The sequence below is a fragment of the Ursus maritimus genome, unplaced genomic scaffold, assembly GCF_017311325.1.
Source record: "Ursus maritimus isolate PB19 unplaced genomic scaffold, ASM1731132v1 scaffold_10, whole genome shotgun sequence".
In the NCBI taxonomy this organism is placed as follows: domain Eukaryota; kingdom Metazoa; phylum Chordata; class Mammalia; order Carnivora; family Ursidae; genus Ursus; species Ursus maritimus.
In genome coordinates, this window is record NW_024423344.1 from 26878601 (window position 1) to 26899121 (window position 20521).

Genomic DNA, 20521 nt, shown 5'->3' on the forward strand with positions numbered 1-20521 from the left:
CTCTCTCTCTCTAATAAATAAATAAATCTTTAAAAAAATTAAATAAAATAAAATTCTTAGCCCCAAATTCTGCACTCATTCATTAAAAATAATTATTGAGTTGCTAATTAGGAGCTAGCTACCAAGTTGAACAAAACAGATGTGATGCCTCCTAACTCACAACTGAGAAGGGAGAGCCAGATGTTAAACAAAGAAACACAAAGATAATTAGTTACAAAGTGTGAAAAGTACCACAGAGGAAAACTTCAGAGTTCTGTGAGAAAATGACAGGGCCTCTGAGTCCATGCTCAATAAATAGTAGTCATTTCAACACAGACATTTCTTTGCAACTATGATAGAGTAGTTCCTATCAGACTAGATCCTTTCACAAGGAATAATTGGGAAACCGTGGATAAAAAAAATAAAAAAAGAAATCTGTTTGAAGAAATACAAGAGCTGCCAAGGCAGCAAGGGCATTAGTAGCAAGATTCCAGAGCAAAGGTAAATGCAAAGGGGTCAGATGGACATACAGCTCTACTTTCTCCTGAAAGCATGGGCAAGATCGTAAGTTGCTACAGAGAGTTTTCAGCAATCTCATGGGACAAAATTGGAGTCCACACCCTGCTAAGGAGGAGGAGGGGCACTGAGAAGCACCCAGCTTTCAGTTGGGAGCTATCAAGGGCAACAGTCAAGGAGTAAAGGCAACGTAGGTACAGACCGGCTCTCACAAAAACCGAAAGCAGCTACAGCTGAGGTTGGATTAAGGTGATTTGCTTGGCTTAACCACCTAGGAGATATCCCCTGTTGAGAAACATAATGTCACCCAGAGCCTCAAATCATCCCTATAATTTTTCATACAATAATGTCCAATATTCAGAATTTTAAAAAATTCTAGTATACCAGGAGAAAATCCAACGATCAAAAAAACATTTGAAAATGGTAAAAACAGATCTGTAGATGATTCAGATGCTCTATGGACACTGGAGTTATCAGACACACATTTTAAATACTATGCTAATTATATTGAAGCAAATTGACAGCAAGACGGAGCATTTCAACAGGTTACTATAAATCTATAGGTGAATCCATAAAAAAGAATAAGAAGGAAAGTCTAGAGCTGAAAAATAAAATAAATAAATTTAAAATTTAATAAATGAATTAGGAGCACATTGAACATAGCTGAGGAGAGAAATGATGAACCAGAATATAGGTTGGTAGAAAATATCCAGACTGAACCACAAAGAAAAGAAGGGATACAAAACAGAGGAAAAGAAGGAAAGAGATATATGGGACATTGTAAATTATTATATATAAATGTATAATTGTAGTGCCAAAAAGAGGAGAAAGAGAATGGGCAGAAGCAATATTTGAAGAGATTTTTCCAAAACCAAGAAAGGCATTAAGCCATATGCACAAGAAACCTTGTGAATTCCATGATGGATAGATACAAGTAAACTACTACCATAATAAAGCTGTTGAAAACCAAAGACAAAGATAAAAATGTTAGAAGTGGTTAGAGGAAAAAAACATTACCTTCAAAAGAACAGGACTTACTGCTGAATTCTTAAGAAAAATTATGGAAGCCGAAGACATTGGTGTACTGTTTGTTCTAAGGTGCAAAATACCCCTTCCAAACAAATATTATAGAAATTCAATTATAGAAATTGAAGATAAAATTTACTAAATTTTAATGTATTTTTATTTTTATCATTTTATTATTAAATAAAACACAGACACAGAAACCACCCGAAACAAATGTAGAGTTTAATACATGAATTTAAGACTGACATCTTTGTAACCACTATAAATAGAAACTTACCAGCCCCTCAGAAACCTCTTCTGTGGGAGCGCCTGGGTGGCACAGCAGTTAAGCGTCTGCCTTCGGCTCAGGGAGTGATCCCGGTGCTCTGGGATCGAGCCCTACATCAGGCTCCTCTGCTATGAGCCTGCTTCTTCCTCTCCCACTCCCCCTGCTTGTGTTCTCTCGCTGGCTGTCTCTATCTCTGTCGGATAAATAAAAATAAAAAAATCTAAAAAACAAAAAAACAAAAAAAACCTCTTCTGTGTGCTATTCCAATCACAATGCACTGCTTTCCCTAAAAGCAACCCTTACCCTTTAATACTTCTATTGTAATCTTTTTCTTGTATTTATACTTTGATTATCCAAATATTCATCCCTAAACATTTTAGTGTAGTCTTGCCTACTTAAAATAATTGACATGTCATGTAACTCACTTTTATCTACTGGAGCTCCTTCCATTTTTTTCTCCTAGACTTTCAACAAGTTCCTTTCTACTCTGTTTTTTGCAAATACTTAGCTGGATTCAGAACCTTGAACACTATATTTTCTGGAAGAATTCATCACCAATACTTGCATTAAAGGAAATACACAAAAGAGGTCTTTGGGCTGAAAAAAAAGTGAAGCTAAATGACAGCAAAAATTATAGGAAAGAACAAATAGTAAGGAAAAAATATATGTGTAGGTAAATCTAAATAAATATTGACTATACAGGAACAATACTAATAATGTCAGGGGGTTTTAAATATATATAGAATTAAAATAAATGGCAATGATAGGATAAAATTTGGAATGAAGATGAGTAAAGTCAAAGTGTTTAAATATCTTTCATTGTACAGGAATTGATAAAAATATACTGTTATATATTATACTTTAATAAAGTCAAGATTCATGTTAAATCTCTAAAGTAGCCTCTGAAAGAATACCAAAAGGTTTTGTAACTGCCAAAATGTCCAAAAAATGGAGTAGTGAAACCTACTTGATTAACCCAAAAGTAGGTTGGGGGGGGGCAGGAAGGAACATAGAATAAGTAGGATAAATTGGGAAAAAAAATAGTAAGATGGTAAATTTAAACCCAAGTGTTTCAGTAATTATATTTGTTCAAATATAATTAACAATTGCAAACAATTTTAAAAATAAATTTATATTGTCAGACTGCATTAAAAATAATAAGACCCAATAGTATATTACTTACATGAGAAGCACCTTAAAGACAAGGATACAGAAAGAATAAGAGTAAAGAATAAGGGAAGACACACTCTACAAATCCTACCAAAAGGAAGCTGGCATGGGTGATACTAGTATCAAACAAAGTAAATTGTACAGCAAAAAGGGACCATTTAAAAGTTCTAAAATGATCAGTCCTCTAGGATGATAGAATAGTCGAATAGTCTTAAATTTGTAGTATTTAATAATGCAGGTTCAGAATATATAAAGAAAAACTGATAGAATTAAAGGAGTAATAAGCAAATTCGCCAACAGTGGAAGCTTTTAAGCATATTTCTCACTGAAACTGATAGAATAAAAAATACAATAGTGAGAAAAATCCAACATAGTCTCTGTGGCATTGAACTTGCTTCAGAGTAAGGGACACAAATAGTAATCGAATAAGCACAGGAATGAATGTAAAATTGCACATTTGCTGAGTGCTTTGCAGGAAAGGAAGACAATTCTATAACAATGAACAGGCCCTGAACTGAGGGAAATGAGAAGACTTTCCTAAAAAAGGGACACTTGATTTCTGATCTAAAAGATGTGTAAGGGTTAATGAGGTGAGTGGAAGTGTGAGGCAAAGAGCTGACACAGTGGGCATCACAGCGTCTGCAGAGATCCCCCAGTAGGAGGGAGCATGTGAGTTTGAGGAGCTGGAAGGAGGCCTGAGTGACTGAAGCACAGTGGATGAAGGAGAGTAGCTCAATGTCAAGCTGGCAAGGTGGGCAAAGCTGGAACACTGAGTACTTTGTAGGCCATGTTACGGATCTTGGACTTTATCCAGAGAGTAATTGGAAAGCAATCAAGGGTGTTAAAGCAGGTTTATATTGTCATTGGATTTAAGTTTGGAAAAAGGTTATTGTAGCTGTGGCATAAGAATGGACTGTAGAGGGTCAGAATCAACAGACGAGGCTAACCAACTCCGCATTCCTCAGATAAGCAAGGATGGTGGAGACAGTGGAGATGAAGAGGAGTCAGATTCCAGAGACATTTAAGAGCTAATAAGCAACCAGACTTGCTGAAGGATTCTACATGGTGACTGAGAACAAGGGAGACATCAAGAATGTCTTCTTGGGTTCTTGCTTGTGCAAGTGTGTCCGACAGGAATGCCATCCTCGAGTTAAGAATCAGGAAGAGGGTCAGGTTTTGGAGGGAAGACCATAAATTCAGTTTTGAACATCTTGAGGCTGAGGGCTTTTTCTGTTAGAGATTATTCTGTAGAATGTCTCCTCAAGGCTCTTAATTGATTTTTCTTTGTGGTGTTCAGTTTGTTTTATTTGCTTGTCTTACCCCCTGCAGTCTAACATTTCAAAAATGCAATTGCAAGTCCTAACTGTGAATATTTATCATGTCACTGCATCAAAATATTGACATTTGCCTAATTTGAACCTTCCCAGGAAGTAATGCAAACAAGAGAAAAGATGGAAACTTTGTTGAGATCCCCAGGAGTGCTTGCAGGATATTGGACCCTGACCTCAGTTAGAGTCCAAATGTGTCAGAGAACTTTCCTGGCTCTGGTTGTCAAAGACCATTTAATGTGGCAGAATCACTTTTCTTAAAGATGCTGCACAAGGATGAGCAAGCCAAGTTTAGGAGAATTGGCTCTCAATATAAAGGGCAATTTCAAAGAAACTTTAATGAGCTCCCCATTCGTTGAAAATTAAATCTGTCAAGGATATGAATCAGGTGTCATGGGAAAGAGAGCCCGATCAACTCTTTCAAGGCAATTTCCTGTTAGAATTCCAGGATGGGAGATACCATTTCCCTTGCTCCAAGGCAGTTGAGATCTTGTTGGCAAGTTATTTTGAAGTCCTTTCCCTGAGAAAGAACACAGTGAAGATGACAGCCTGTACGGTTAATTCACACCCAGAAAAATGAAATGTATATTCATGGCTTTCTCTCTCTCTCTCTCTCTCTCTCTTTCTCGGCATTGACCAGTAACTTTGTGAGTGCACATCAAGCCCTTTTTTCAACATATTTTCCCCCCTACTTCTTCCTCATATGTCCTTCAATTCTTTTGAGGCTTCACTTGAAAGAAGAAATTGAATTTCTATCTATTAAGGTCTAATAACAAGTTTGCTTATATATCTGATTGGAATGAGGTTCATAGATTATAGGAAGTTTAAATTATGTATTCTTTAAGTCAGCTTAAATTTTAAGGTTTTGTCCTAAATCATTATTATTGAGCCTGCCTACAGTTTCAACAGTTGTCAAACTGGAGGGAAGATCTGCTTCCTTGCATGGACTAGAATCTTGAGCTTTGTAACTGTATGAAGAAGTTAGGAGACAGGTGATTTACAGTTGTTTCACAACCTATGAACATAAGCCAATTGTCCAAGGAGGAAAGGTGGTAGATATTCAGGAACTTATTATTTTATGTGGTTTTCTGTATTTCTGATTTGTGTGTGGCTCATCGTCTTAGAAATTTATAAAATAAAAGGTTATATACATGTAGGCTGGAACCAGGTCGAAGAGTAGTCACTTTTACCAATGAGGCTCAACCAAAAAGCACCACAGAATTTCGAAGCATACAGGCACTTAAACCCTGGTAGTCCAGGGTTCTCTGGAGGGTCTGTGATTTGGGATCCTGGTTTTAATCCTCCCCACGTCCTATTACATATAAAGGGAACAAATCCAAAAAGGGTTAAAGTCACATGGCTTGTATCTCAGAATTCACCTTCTTATGAATTTTCTTCAGAGATAAGAAGCAAAAGCTTGAGCCAGTCTTTATTCCAACAGAGGCATATTACAAATGGAAAGTCTCAAATGATAGTGCTGGGAAGAACTCTCCTACATGAGGTCCTTTTCTGGGGGTTCTGGGCTTTGGATATACTTAAGCCATTTTATTTCCATTTTGGATTCCTTTAGACTCTGTAATTTGGAGGAAGCCATCCGGTTCTTGGATGATTGCTGAGTGGAATTGAGGGAAATGAGAGGAAGGAAGCTTCTTAGAGTGTGTCTGAACTTGTTTCTTGCTTTGGACCCTTCCTACACACTGACAACTGAGTATGGATTTCATGAGCTGATAAATAAGGGTGTTGGAGTTGAGTGTTTTGCTTATTTCAAGTTTTGTGTTTATTTCCTTTCCTCTAAGAGAACATTTGCTTACTCCACTTGCGGCCCCCAACCACATATTGGGAAATATGGGCCAAGTCTACCTTTTAATAATTTATCATGTTGTTGCTTATTCTTGAATTTGATGGATGAAATAAATGACCCAGAGTTTGTGATTTATGGAACCTCATTTCCACTCCAACCACAATTCATGAACCAATGACTTCTACTTTTGCCTGTCATATTAACAAATATGTCAGAGGCCTTAATTTCAATCTGGAACTAAGCTGACGATGTCAGTTGAAATATTCCAATTCATCCTGAACCATCATTTGATAGAAGAGTCTTAGTTTTCCCATCTGTAAAATGAATTCAATGCTGGTAACTCTGGTGTTAAAGTAAAATAACTTTAAGAAAATTGCCGAAGGTTGTGACATAAACCCAGTGTATTATTATTTTATAACAGAGAGTTTTACCTACCAAAGAGAAGCGCTATCAGCTTCTCTTGGCATTGCTGGTAATTTATTATTAATGATTTCTAAAAATTCCAGCATTGCAGGAAGCTTCAAGCATCATTACTGCATTACATTTTGCTTTTGTGTTAATGGACAGCCATTTTTCACTGTCACTTTCACGGATAGCAAGAGAGCACAGATGAAAAATTTTCACAAATGTAGGACAGTACAAGACATATTCCAGGCTCTGTTCCTTGTTATTGATTGAATGATCAAATTCAGCTTTCTCAGAAGTGAGAATTTTCTAGATGTGGACAGTAACCCATATACCTCCTTCTCCTTGGTGCCCTCGATACATCACACCCACTCAGAGGCAAGGGTCAGGAAATACTGAATTTAGTTAGCACTTTCATGCTTGAAGAATTAAGAAATCTACATCATCGATTTTTTGCTTTTTTCATAATTGAGAAGAAAAAAAGTCACAGTTTAATTCCAGGCAGTGGACAAGTTCCTATTCAATTCAATTTCTCTATGGATTAGAGTAAGGAAGTCCTTTTGATATCACCAAAGAGATTCTTCCTTCTAGAAGGAGGAGAGGGTTTTCTGCTTTAAAGACTGTTCTTGGAGGTAAGGACACCCTGCTTCCACAATCTGGAATAAACTAAGACAAGCCTCGTTAACACACCATACAAGCAAAACTATGCTAACCCCCCTGATATTACAAATGGAAGCAATTCTTTTCCTGCTAAATCACATTGTACATCTCCAGCTTGTAATTTGTCTTTCTTCAAATGTTTGTGCTCTTGGGATGGCTGTATCTGAAGGTGCTAACAATCAGCAAGAACAAGGACATCAGGGGTCTTGTTCTGTCTCCTCTTCTTTTCCATGCCCACTTTGGTTAGTTGGTGCTGTGTGAACAAACTTACAAATTTGAACAGCATATTTTCAAAGGGACGAAGAACACCAAACAATAGCTCTCTGCTAATGTAGTGCAATTAGCAGATGTAAAAAGTGAAGGAAGGAGATATTTAGCGTGTATACACTCATTATTTATAGCTTACAGCTAAACGATTTCATATTTTGTTTTGATATCTTCTGACTTCACCAAGTTTTCCTTTGTGCAGTCCAAGCATGTACAGTAAAGACTTTTTCATCCACTTACAGATGGCAGTGTATTTTTTCCAATTAGCAGGGTGCTTGGGTGTGTGGTAACAGAAGAAATAAGGACATCAGGGGTCTTGTTCTCTCTGATCTTCCATGCCTGCCCTTTGTTGTTTGGCTTTAGGTCATTTTGCCAAGAAACAGCTCTAGATGCGTCATATTCACACCCATTAGTCAATGCTAATCCAAAGGAACATGAGGCATGGACAGGGAAGGTCTCTTGCCTTCACTTACAAAACAAATCAGTGTTTATACTTGGAGTATGTTCTAGACAAATTAGATAAAGGAGAATGCCCTGTCCATTAAGCATCATGACAACCTGGCTATAAAAACTCACCATTTGTTCAGAGCCAGTAAATGGATATTGTGATATTTGTAACCTGTATTATGGTCTAGTGAAGTATTTCCTAAAAGGCATTACAGGGAAAAGAAATCCCTACAGATGCTTCAGAGAAGGGATTCTGGAATTCAGTAAGTTTGGGGAATATGTCACACAAGATTTCCCTTTTAGAGACTCACAATGCATAACAGAATTTTACAGCTCTGACCACTCCTCCTGTTAAGAACAAAACAGGGAAACAAAACAATTGTACTTTGTATAACCTAGCAGCTTTAAAACTCATTTGATCACAGACCACATTTTTAAACTCATTTTTTGGGATAATACTTATTCATATCTGAAAGTAGCAAGCGAAGTAGGTGAGCTATAACCTATAGTTTGGGAGAAGGTCAGTACTTTTAATCAAAAAATTAAGTTTCAAATTCAAGGTCTGCTACTGATTTGTAGTACATCACAAATCACCATTATATCCTGCTATACCCAACAATAATCTTCACTTCTAAATGGAAATAATAATATAAGTGAAAATTTATTAAGTTCTTATGATGTGTCAGGTACTGTACTAAGTGCTTGAGATGACTTCTCATTTAATCCTTTAAACTTGTATTTATTTTTAAATGAACCAAAGTAGTGAAAGAATATATTCTTATTTTTTTAAAGTAGAAAGAAAACGTACAAAACATTCCTTTTGTTTTTGCATGTAAACATCTGCATCTTTTTCTGTGCATTTAAGTAAAACTATTTCCTTGCAAAAACATATGTATTTCCTACTTTTTACATAATCAGAATCATGTTATGTGTACTGTTGTGCACTAGCTTATTTTAAAATTTAAAGTATGTATTAGAGATATTTCTACATCAGTATGTGCATATCTACAACATTCCATTTAGTGGTTTCATGACATTTATGGTGTATACATACTTCCAATTTTTTAAAAATATTTTATTTATTTATTTGAGACAGAGAGAGAACAAGCAGGGGGAGTGGCAGAGGGAGAGGGAGAAACAGGCTCCCCACGTAACAGGGAGCCCAATGCAGGGCTTGATTCCAGGATGCTGGTATCATGACTTGAGCCAAAGGCAGATGCTCAACCGACTGAGCCACCCAGGCACCCCCATATCTCCAATTTTTTAATGTTTGATAATGTGCTTATTTTCAAATTTTTCACCAATGTAAACAATTATTTCTGGTATTATGTGAGATAGGTAACCTTGAATGATGCCCTACTTGAAACAACCACAATGCTGCAGAAAATGCAGGATTTATTAACTCATATATAAAGAAGGACTACTCAAGGCTCAAAAGACAAAGTGAAAGCATGGACTCTGTGGAGCAAGAGAGCACCAAATTCATCTTTCTCTCCAAGTTTTTTTCTACTGAACCCTGGAAAATTTGAGCTACTGTTTGAGAAGATGTAGGAGTCAGGAAGTAAAATTTAATGTTTGTATAAGGAGGTAAAGTTAATAGAAAATACCCAACATAAAGCTGGCATCCAAAGCACTATACCTTCAGTGTGACAGTGTCCCCAGAAGGGACAATTCACCTGGCTAACTCTGGGTGATGATTAAGAGATGAGGGTAATCTCTCCTGAGAGTTTAAAGCCACAAGCCTGACTTCATGTGGGTTTGAAATCTAGTTTGTGGTATCTTTGTGTTTTAAAAAATATCAAGTGGAAAATATATAGTTGATCCTTAAACAACCGAGGTTGTGTGGATCCACTTACACACGGATTTTTTTCAATAAACACACATATAGTACTGTAAATGTATTTTCTCTTCCTTATAATTTTCTTAGTAATATTTTATTTTCTCTAGCTTACTTCATTGCAAGAATACAGCATACAGTACATATAACATATAAAATATGTGTTAATCAACTGTTCGTATTACCAGTAAGGTTTCCAGTCAGCAGTAGGCCATTAGTAGTCAAGTTTGGGGGGAGTCAAAAGTTCTACACAGATTTTCAACCGTGCCAGGAGGTCAGCTTCCCTAACCGCTGCATTATTCAGGGTCAACCTGGATGCAGGTTAATGGTGCCTCTAAGCATATTATGCAAGTAAAACAAATCCAAATCCTCTTAGAGGAATTTCAACCCAGGCTTTCAAGAATTCCCACTGATAACATTATAAGAAAAATGATCAGCCTACAGTCAAAGTTCACAAGACACACAGGAACCAAGACACTGTGAGTGAAAATCAGCAGAACCAATAAACAGGAGACTCAGACTTGCAAAGACATCATATATTGGAATTATCACACACTAAATATAAAAAAGAAACAACTGTATTTAATGTTCTGAGAAACAGAACAAAGTTTGAGGATATGAACAAGAATAAGAAATTTTAAAAGAAAACTATATTTGCAAAAGAATTACTAGAAAACTTAAAGAATTCTGGAAGTCATAAATATACAGATTGAAATTAATAAGGCAATATAAACAGCAGATGAGACAGACACAGATAAAGAAGTAGTCAATTAGAAGATATAACTAAAGAAGCTATACAGAATACAGCCCAATGAGATGAAGAGACCGAGAATATGAAAGAGAGGTTAAAGACAGAGAGGATACAGTAGGGATGTCTGACATACATTAATTAAAGTTTCAGAGGGCAATAATCAAGATAATGGGGAAAAAAGCAGTACTTGAAGAGACAATGGCTGAGAATTTTCTCTAATTGCTGAGAGACTTTAATACTCATTTTCAAGAAGAACAATGAGTCACAAGTATGGTAAATAAGAGAAATGATTTTTGTTGTTTTTTTTTAAAGATTTTATTTATGTATTTATTTATTTGAGAGAGAGAGAGAGAAAGCACACAGGGGGAGGAGGAGAGGGAGAGGGTCAAGCTGACTCCACACTGAACAGGGAGCCTGACGTGGAGCTCAATCCCAGGACCCCGAGATCATGACCTGAGCCGAAATCAAGAGTTAGACACTTAATCGATTGAGCCACCCAGGGGCCCCAACAAGAGAAATGTTTATATCTAAGCATATCATAGTGAAGCAAAACACCGAAGACAAAGAGATAAAAAAAAAAAAGGAAAGCAAGCAAGCAGTCAGCAAGAAGGCACTAAAAAGTAAATGCAATTAGAGTGATGGCTAACTTCTCAAAAGCAACAATGGCAAAAATCATCTGTTCCAGCTGAGAATATAAATGTTAATTTAGAATCTTATACTAAGAAAACATCTTTCAAGATTGAGGTAAAGATATTTTCTATCCTTTTTTTTTTTTTTTAAAGATTTTATTTATTTATTTATTTATTTAACAGAGAGAGAGACACAGCCAGCGAGAGAGGGAACACAAGCAGACGGAGTGGGAAAGGAAGAAGCAGGCTCCCAGTGGAGAAGCGTGATGTGGGACTCGATCCCAGAGCACCGGGATTACGCCCTGAGCCGAAGGCATATGCTTAACGACTGAGCCGCCCAGGTGCCCCCAGATATTTTCTATCCTTTTGCTTAGCCATTCTTACTCTGTGCTATTTCCCTTGTCACAGAATGGTCTCTTCACTTCTGAGCATTGCCCCTGTATTCTGGTAGGAAAAAGGGAAACAGCAAAAGGGAAAAAAAAAATTTTTTTTTTAAAATAGGCCAGTTACTCTGCTCCTCTTTTCCTGGAAGTCCCATCCACACTTCCACTGACATCTCGGCCAAAACTCCAACACATAGCCTCACTTACCTGCAAGGAAGCCTGAGATGCATTGCCTCCCCCAAAGAAATTTAGTTTCTACTTGTTAAATGGAGAAGTAGGTTGGATATAAGATGAGCCACTAATTAGTGATTTCGATTACAATCAAGAATAAAACATGATTTCTGTCCTCAAAGAATTCATAGACTGGTGAGAAAGATGGACCTATAAAGCACCTACCTTCAGCTCAGGGCGTAATCCCGGCGTTCTGGGATCGAGCCCCACATCAGGCTCCTCCACTATGAGCCTGCTTCTTCCTCTCCCACTCCTCCTGCTTGTGTTCCCTCTCTCGCTGGCTGTCTCTGTCGAATAAATAAATTAAAAAAAAAATCTAAAAAAAAAAAAAGCTTTAAAAAAAAAAAAGAAAAGAAAGATGGACCTATAAGAAAGATAAATGTGGAATTCCAGACATTCATTTCTACAGTTCTTTTTATAAGTTCACTGGGGAGACTATTTACTACTATTATTTTGAGTCTTTGTTTATTTATCATCCCATCAGCAAACCAACCAGTTCATTTTAGTAAGCAGGCTCTCATGCTGGGAATTATATTAGGTCAGGGGTACACAGAATAATCAAATGTGGTTTCCACTCTGTAAAGGTTTATGACTTTGTGGGAGATGTCAGGTAGAAAAAAAATACATTCATGCAAGGAATTATTACAACACAAATAGGAGAAAAGGAATAAAAGAGGATATTTTAAGTTGAATTGTGTCCTCCAAAATTTATATGTTGAAGTCTTAACGCCAAGTATCTTAGAATGTGATCTTATTTGAAGTTAGAGTCTTTACAGAGGTAATCAAATTAAAATGAAGTCATTAGGATAGGCCCTAATCCAATATGACTGGTGACCTTGTAAGAAGGGAAAATTTGGACACAGATACGTGTAGAGGGAAGGCAGCGTGGTGAGACAGGGGGAAAAGAACCAAGGAGAGAGGTCTGGAACAGATCTATCCCTCACAGACCTCAGAAGGAGCCAATCCTGCCTACACCTTGATTCCGGACTTCTGCCTCCAGACTTGTAAGACAATCAGTTACAGTTGTTTAAGGCCCCAAGGCTGTGGTACTTTTTGTCATGGCAGGCCTAGCAGATGACTACAGAGGGAGTGGTATATTCTCCTGGAGGCGTAGAGAGTAAAAATGTTTCAGAAAGGCCTTCATGGCTTACCTGAAGGTTGAGTTGTAGGATGAATAGGCATTTGCCAGGCAGAGCTGGAGAAGGAGGAGCCATAGGAATTCCATTCCGAAGGGACATCGTGACTAGAGAATGAAAAATTGAAGTGTGACAAGACTGAGAAAACAGTAAAATAGGGACATAGGTTTGGAGTAAGATGCTTCAAGGAAGGAGGCTGGAGTAGCAGGATGCTCACATTAAGAAGGACCTTTGATTTCACACACACACACAAATATCTCTTTGAAAAATAAATATGAAGCAGAGAAGACTTTGTGGCTAGTTTTGTACTAGATTGAGTCTGTTTCTGATTTATTTGATGCCATTTCAATGAGCCTTCCTCATGAGTTTAAACTGATGGTCAGATAAAATGTGCACACTCCCATGCACGTCTCCATTGCACAATACCCAGTACACTTCCAGGCACACTGGTGTTGAACAAATATCTCCTGATGGAAATACAGGTACTTGGCACTATATACTCAGTGAGCAATGAAGCTACACAGCTTAACACACTTTCATGAAGTCAAGGTCTTATTATTAATACAAATGTGTTGTTTTGATTCCTTTAAGACAGCTTTAAGAATTGGGCCTTTCCTTAAAAACATGAAGTCACTTAATGTAGAAGATTATAATGTCTAAGGATAGGTTGATATAAAACTGCTACAATTATGTCTCTGCAAATAATTGTGATATCCTTGTACCTTTCTAATTTGAAATCTCTGCTCTTGTTATACTAAATTTAATAAAATCAAGTATATGCAGGAAACGTTAGAGGAGCAACAGATAATAAGCCTTGCATGTTCAAAACCAGAGAATAGGAAACTCTTGTGTTTAAAAATAGAAACTTTTTCTTTTTCTTCTTCTTCTTCTTCTTTTTTTTTTTTTAGGGAGAACAAGAGTGTGTGTGAGTGTGGCGGGGGTGGGGGGAAAGGCAGAGGGAGAGGCAGCGAGAGAGACTCTTAAGCAGGTTCCACGCTCAGCATGGAGCCCAACGCAGGGCTCGATCTCATGACCCTGAGATCATGACCTGAGCCAAAATCAAGAGTTGGATGCTTAACCAACTGAGTCACCCAGGTGCCCCTTAAAATAGAAACTTTTCCAATTAAACCAACTCCCTCCTGCTCAATAAAATCTATATAAGTCAAATTTGATGCCAGGACTTCCTAACTATAATAAATGACTGTAAATAGCATAATCTTTATTATAATATTTGTCACACCTTGAATCGATGTTATCAAAAAGGCTGTTTTATAATAGACAACAGCCATTCATTACTGACTTTTGTTATGCTTATGCTCTAAACCAAGAGCCCATCCTCCATAGAGAAATCAAATTTTAAAAGCAATTAAATAAAACAATATATCACAAATCCTGTGAAAGGTATTATACATCAGGAAAGTCTAAATAACACAGCAACTGGATTCCATTTGAGAAATCTGCTATCCATTCATTGCGAAGCTTGGGTAAACCCTTCACCACTAGGGTACTTCTGCTTTTTCATCTGTAATATAAAAGCAGGAGAAATAGATGCCCACTCATTCAAGTGAAGCACACTGGGATCGAAGCACTGATATTCCAGCAGTCCTTGTTTAAATGCGTCCAAAAAATACTACAGAAAAATAAGCATTTTTCCTTGAAAAGACTAAAGCAATTTATAGCTAATGTTGAAAGACAATGGTCAGACAGAAAGATAAACACCAACTTTGCTTATGCAGAGATTAATTTTTTTATTCAGTGTCATTTATGAAAAAGGAGAAAGGAGAAATGAAAAGGAGAAACAGCCAAATAAATAAAAGTTATTTAGAAGAATACCAATATTAATTGAATATGAAAATTGATATCACTGGAGTTGAGCACTCTTGCTGCTTTGGGGACTGAATTTGAAAGAATTATAGTTCATAAAAAGGACTTCATACCAATTCTCACATCAGAGTAGAATCAGTAACAGATTTACAAATAGACAATGACAGCTAAAGGGGATTTAGTTTTTCAAATGCAAATAGAGGTAGACATTTGATTTTTATTTATTTTTTTTTTTAAAAGATTTTTTATTTATTTATTTGACAGAGATAGAGAGAGCCAGTGAGAGAGGGAACACAAGCAGGGGGAGTGGGAGAGGAAGAAACAAGCTCATAGCGGAGGAGCCTGATGTGGGGCTTGATCCCAGAACGCTGGGATCACGCCCTGAGCTGAAGGCAGATGCTTAACCGCTGTGCCACCCAGGTGCCCCTGATTTTTATTTATTAACTAAAGTTCTGTTTGCCATAAAATAGTTGCTGGCCATCCTGAATTTTATACACTTTTCTTATAATCTCACATTTAAAAATGGGCTGGATGATTAGGATGACCAGTGGGGAGGAGGGACAATTCTAGGACCCAATGAATGGCAATAATTCTCTGGGTCTCCAGAGTCCCTTGTTACCAGCATGGGTTGTTGGCATTGCCCTTCCCTGATATCAGTCCATTTTTGCCACAAATTGAAAGGTGCTACACTTTTTGTTAAAACATGGGTTTGAAAGTCCACCAGCACTCCCAGTCTAAAAGATTTTTAAAAGATTAGAAAATTGTCTTCAGTTTCTATAATAGTGCAGATCAATTTTTTAAAAATAGGTTGTCTATACTGTTTTTGACATCAAGATCATGTAACTAGGGAGCATTTTCAAGCATCTTTTTTCAAATTTTATCTCTACTGCTTATTCTTCCCTCAAAAGCAGTTAATTTTTCATTCCTCATTAAAATAAATGTGTTCCTGTTTTTTAATACCAGTTACCTTGCTTACTATCAGCCACTTGTCATGGTAGAAATGGTAAGCAATTTTGAATCATTCATCTTTTTAACAGGAGGAAGTAAGTCATCTTCAAATTTAACAGCTCTTTTAAATACCTCGCTGTGAGAGAACCAGGGAGCCTCTGCATCGGACAGAAGAACATTACGGTCATGGGCACAGACACGTGTCAACTGCAAAATGTCAGAACACACTGAAAATGAACAAATGCTGAAGATGAAACTACAACAGAAAAACAAGACACCTGAGTTTTGTGAGTTGTTTGGTGTCTACTAACAATTCCTCTTAAAGTAAAAGAAAGAAAAAAAGGAAAAAGTATAAGAGGTAAAAAGAGAAACCTTCTCCCTCTTTGTGTTAAGATTTTAAAGATCTATTTTGGAGAGGAGGAGGAGAGCACTAGAGGGAGCAGGGCAAAGGAAGAGGGAGAGAGAATTTCAAGCACAGTCCTTACTGAGTGCAGATCCCAAAGCCCGACTTGGGGCTTGAACTCATGACCCTGAGTTCATGACCTGAGCCAAAATCAAGAGTCGATGTTTAACCAATGGAGCCACCCAGATGCCTCTGTGTTAAGATTTTATTTTGCAGTGTTTGAATCTAGTGCTCCCAGTGCAAAGTCAAATAATGTCCTGAAACTTCGTTCAAGTGGCTATTGGCTCTTAATTCGGATTTTAAATATGCAGAATCCATAGAAGTTTAATTTTTCATCTGTATAGCTAGTGTCATTAAATCGACACCAGCTATATCTCAGACAAAACTACAAACTTTACCATCTTCATTGGTAACAAAAGTAAAATGTATTAACTTTGATTTTATTACTTTGTAACATTTAATCATTCCACGTTCATCACCTATAGACTAGTAATTACACTTTTGGCATTCAAAAGTGAGAATGTGTTAATAAAAACTTAATGTAACCTAAAATAGCAGAATGTTTTATGCAATCTAAAATAACCACTAGTAGGAGATAGTTGCATAGCCAACATTAGCTGTTGACAAAATAGCATGCAGATATGAAAGGTTATATTTATAAAACATTTTATAACATGAAAAATTCCTATAAAATTAAGTTTTAAAAGCTCTGTTCTGAATTACATATAAAATATAAATGCAACGAAGCCAAACCTTGTGTGTAGAAAAATTACTAGAAAGAAATATTACTCAGTGTTATCTTTGACTCTGTGTGGGTGCTACAATTATGGGATTTTCTTTCTTTTTCATACTTTTTCCCCCTAAATTATTTTTATTGTAGTGTATATTCCAAGCTGCCATCATCTCCTGTCTGGACTATCACAAGAACCCTCTAGCCAACCTCCCCACTTTCATTATTAAATGTTTTTTTCATTATCTATATATTAGCCAGAGTGATCTCCTTAAATAAGTTGGACCCTTCTTAAAGTAAGTTGGTTTTCTATTTCAATTAGAATACAATCCATAATCTTTAACCTGTTGACAATAACCTACTTAATCAGACCTGGTAATGTAGGTCCTGTTTTATTGGGTACATATTGAAAGGATTTCCCATTTCTCCTGAAATTCATCATTCTCTTCCTGAAATAAAACTTACATCTTATTTATGCCCTTCAGTTCAGTAAATTTCACCTAACTCACTGACTATGAATTATATTTCACACTCACAGTTTAGCCAACTTGATAATTTCAGCAACTTTTACTAAGAGAACATATGTGTATTTCACATTCCACCCATTTAAATATAGGTGCAAATATATATAAATATAAGATATAAATAAAAAATGTTGCTAGTAATAGACACTGAAGTAAGAGAGTATGAATGAATGATTGACAAGATGAATTCATATTAAGCAGCTTTTTCCTTACTGATTATATAGGAAGGGTGTGCTTTAAGCAGCAAAAACTATGATTGTTTAAGAGAGATTAAATCATTTGCTCTAGGAAAGAAGAACTGCGTTAACATTTATTGAGTTCATACCTGTGGTCGATAATTAATATTTGTCATCTCACTTAAGATGGGAAGTGTTAGTAAATACTTGATGCAAGGAAAACAAAGACTGCCAAATAGCAGTCTGAAGTAGGCTGAATCTTTTTCTTAGTTCCAGTTCAGTGGTTCTCCCTGTGTAGAAATTAAAAGAGCTAGATCAGTGTTGTCTAATAGAAAAATAAGCCACGCAGGTAATTTTAAATTTTCTAGTAGCTATATTACAAAAGTAAAAATGAAACAGGTGAAATTAATGTTAATAATATATTTTATGTAATCTAATTTGCCTAAAATATCAATATTTTAATATCTAATCAATATCAAAATTATTAATGAGATATTTTACCTTTTTTGTACTAAGTACCCAAATTCTACTGTGCATTTCATACTTAGAACCATTCCAGCTTGAACCAGCCCATTTCAAGCCCTCAACAGCCATCTCCAGCTAGGGGCCACCACATTGGACAGCATAGGGCTCAATAAGGATCCAAAAGGAGAAAGTAACCAAACAACAGAGTCTAAGTTTAATTTTCTGGGTGGCTAATGAGGCAAACTGTAATGCTTCTTTGGGATTGGTTGCCTTCAGTTTTTGAGACACCAAATCTGGGAAGTCTGGATTCAAGTAGTCTGAAATGGGTTGTCCAAGATACCAGCCAGCCTAAGTTCAATCAGTAGATGTGCCTGGTTGCACACCATTGAAACTTGGCAAGATTTCTCTTTGCCATCCAAACAAGTCTGTAATCCTCCACAGATAAGAACAAGAGTCTTTTATTGCTTCATCAACCACACTGATCTTTAGTTAGGATGACATTATGATCGATTATTTAAACAGGGATACTTTTGAGAGAGAAAAGAGGTGCTGTTAGTAATTACCTTGGGACAATAGGCATAATAGAAGACTGTCCCTGCTGACAGATCAGGACACATGGTCATACTCAGCATTTCTACCTCTCAAAACAACCTGAGTTACCTCCATTAGGTACATACATCTTCAGGACCTATGTAACTGTGAAGAGGAGCCAGTTCCCAAAGGAGTCCTACACACAAAGCCCTAAATTCCCCCTATAGAATTCTAGGTCTCATCCCAAGAAACGGCATCATAAAGGGTCTTTTACTCACATGTCTAATAGCATTGCTTTGATGCAATTTGCAAGTTTCCTGTTTTGCAATTTTCCACTCTGGCTCTTGCTTAAATTGGGGGTTTAATGAGAAATGGCTGTTGTCAGCTAAACAGAGCTTCTTCTTGGCAGGGTCTTCCAAGGAAACTAGAGGACCAGTAAACAAAGCTGTGCACGCGGGTGGCCAGGAGAGGGTGAGTTTTGAGTGTGTTTGTGTGTTTGGCTCTTTTCTTTCCCTTCCTTTTCTTTTTTCTTTCTTTTTCTTTTCTCTTTCCTTTTCTTTTCTCTTCTTTTCTTTCTTTTTCTCCTTATATAAAAAAACAAATGGAACAATCAGCAATGACAGCTGAGAGAAATGTTTCACGCAAAGTAACAGATGGCTCAAAGCCACCCTCACTTCTGAGTGAGGAGGAGAAGGCCTGTGGGCCTGGAAGATTGAAGGTTTGGAAACTAATTTTGTTTGACTCTTTAATCCATTTCAAACATGGGCCCCAAAATGAAAGATTAAAGGATTTTACTTTTGCTGCTGAGTATATTCAGCTCAGAAGGGTAAAAGACACAGAAGTAGGATGTCTGTGGATGAAACGGCAGGAGGTTGAACAAGAGAAACTTACCTTTATTAGCCCCATGGGAGTTAGATAAAATTATCAAATTAGAATTTTGTTATTGTTGTTGTTTATGTTAAGGCTGAAGTGTTTTACACTGGATTACCGTCTGAAGCTATGTTTTATGTAGAAATTACAGGTCAGATTACTCAGAGCAAAAAGTCATAAAGTAAGATTTAGAGGTTGGTTAGTACAAGCATCATAGCAAAAGTAATGAAAAGCACAAAAGACTCAAGCCCATTCATTCATTTGTCAAATATTTATTGAGTACCTGCTATGTAGCAGGCAGTGCTCCATTTTAGGTTTGGGGATCAGCCGTGAACAAGGTGGAGAAGTACTCTGACCTCTACATTACAGCAGCAAGAAATTGACAATAGGGAAGTAAAGAAATAGTAAGATAATTTTGGAAATGTATAAATATGTGAAAAAAATGTAAAAGTGTATTATTGGGAGAAAAATAAGTTGGATGAAATGGGGGTACTTTAAATAGAGTGGCCAGGGAAGACCTCTCTGAGGAGGTGGTATTTAACCTGAAACCTGAATGGTAAAAAGGAGACTTCCAGATGGCAGGAATAGTGTGATCAAAGGCAGCTTGGCCTACTATGTGCCAGGCATTATTCTACGTAGTAGGGATATAGTGTGAACAAATCAGGCACAATTCTTGCCCTTCTAGAGTTAATCTTTTTGTGCGGGTAGAAAATTTAGTAAGGGCTAAATAGAAGAGCTTAGCTGGGGGGGGGGTGCTAGGTAGAAAAATCAATCAGGGAAGGCAATAGGTTATGGCTCAGAGGAGGTTTCACTGGGAAGTTGACATTTGAGCAAAGACTTATGGCGGCAAGGGAATGAGCCTTGCAAATGTATGAGGGAAGGGAAATGTTCTAGACAGAGGGCACAGCCAGTGCAAGGCCTTAGGCAAGAATCTGTGCAGCTTATTTGAGTAACAGCAAGGAGGCCAATGTAGCTAGAGTTTACCCCTGAAAAGGACAAGAGCAATTTTTACTTAATAGTTAATATCAGATGGGTGCCTTGCAGGTGGAGAAAGTCTTTATAGCCCAGAACTACCATTCCTCCTGCACAGGGAAGCTCTTTCTCTGACAGAGGAAGGCCTATATCTAGCTCTGGGGAGATAATACCCACTTTAAGTAATATCCTTTCATTTTCTTATTTTCCTCACATTCTTCAAATTCTACAATTCTTTCCAGAT

General features: G+C 36.9%; 1 protein-coding gene across 3 annotated transcripts in view; it reads right to left on the bottom strand.

Annotated features, from left to right (window-relative positions):
* Positions 1-11951: 11951 nt before the first annotated feature.
* The window catches only part of LACC1 (laccase domain containing 1), a 186093-nt gene continuing 177523 nt past the window's right edge, over positions 11952-20521 (bottom strand). For 2 of the 3 annotated variants that reach the window (XR_005832791.1, XR_005832792.1), the window contains 3 exons: positions 17589-17729; positions 12850-12941; positions 11952-11985 (listed from right to left, as the gene is read on the bottom strand). The gene's annotated coding sequence lies outside the window, so the exon portion shown is untranslated. Of the gene's footprint in view, positions 11986-12849; positions 12942-15751; positions 15765-17588; positions 17730-20521 lie in introns of those variants that run through there. The other variant, XR_005832793.1, reaches the window with a different exon arrangement.